This window comes from Apis dorsata, unplaced genomic scaffold, assembly GCF_000469605.1.
Source record: "Apis dorsata unplaced genomic scaffold, Apis dorsata 1.3 scaffold_50, whole genome shotgun sequence".
Taxonomy (NCBI): domain Eukaryota; kingdom Metazoa; phylum Arthropoda; class Insecta; order Hymenoptera; family Apidae; genus Apis; species Apis dorsata.
In genome coordinates, this window is record NW_006263351.1 from 1,723,639 (window position 1) to 1,725,176 (window position 1,538).

Consider the following 1,538-nt stretch of genomic DNA (forward strand, 5'->3'; position numbering starts at 1 on the left):
TCTGGTGTATTTCGCTTCTTCTATATAAAGAAATATACAGTCGACCGATAACTAGCGAGAAACTAAATATCTTGTCGGCCATCTAGCGACAATTACTGTAACTAAGAACGAAAATATATATATAGTATATTAGAAAATTCTACAAATAACATACAGTATATTACAAGTAAAAATTTCTTTATGTCAAATGTTCTTTTGCTAATTTTATACATATATTTATAAAATATTCATTATTTTTTATAAAAATGGTATTGAAATTGTATCGAATGTCCAAATATTTTTGAAAATAATTATTCTTCCGTAGATTATATCTCTAAAAACAATTTACAAATAATGCATATTTTTATAAAAAGTTTGTTCTTCATATAAAACTCATAAAAAATCCATTTTTATTCTATTCTCTATAATTTTAATAAAAAACGGAAAAAAAATCGTCATGTCACAGTTCGTCAAAAATACCAGACTCGAAAGTATAATGCCAAGAAAATACAGTTGCATTGTGTCATGAGTCTTCGTTGGGGATGGAAACATTGTCTGACGCATAATTCATTGGAAATTGGCCATGACAGACGCCACGGGAATGGTCTCTGGGAATTTCTTCCAGGCGATGCATCACGTGGATTCACGAAATTCGCTAGTTAAACTCGATCGTGGTGCACGAGGCGAACAGGAGGACTGAGCATCTTCGTTATGTTGACTGGCACAAAAATTTTATACTTATACATATAATTTCAAATATTAAAATTTTGATTGTTATAAATAATAATAAGGATAAATGATCTATCGATCAATTTTTAAATATTTTAAATATATTTTATTTTAATTATAGAAATTAAATTATATATTTGCAAAAATGTTCATTGAAGTTTAATTTTTAAATTTTATTTTATAATTTATTATTTATAATTATAAATTTTGAGATAATAATAAAATTTTTGCTGTTATAAAGAAAATAAGAATATTTATCGGTCAATTTAATATTTTAAATATGATAGAAATGATTTTAGAGATTAAAACACGAAAGTTTGCATAAATATTTGTTGGTTTGTTTTTTAAGTTACAAACAATTTAATTTTGTATTAGATGAACGAGATGGAAATAGAGTAGATGATTCTATTTCTGTTTCACTTTATCTAATATAAAATTTAATTGCTTATAACTTGAAATATAAATTTCAACCGATATTTTTGCATATCAACTTTCGTGTTTGTTTCAGTCTCAATTTTATCTATATATTATAAATTCCTCCAAACTGTTTTGCTATTTTAATTTATTATTTTGCTCTTCTTTTTACAATATATTTTATAAATAATTAAATTTTTCAAATTAATTATCAGTTTTTTTCGTTTCTAAAAGTGAGATTAGAAAATTATGTAAATCACTTAATCATATTCATTATTCCAATATATTATACTGAAGACCATCTATACTGAGAATATAATTAATTTTTAATTACATCTTTAATATTATAATTGCAAATTTTATTTTCGTACCTTACCCCTAAATAAAAATATTATATTATAATAATAATCATATCA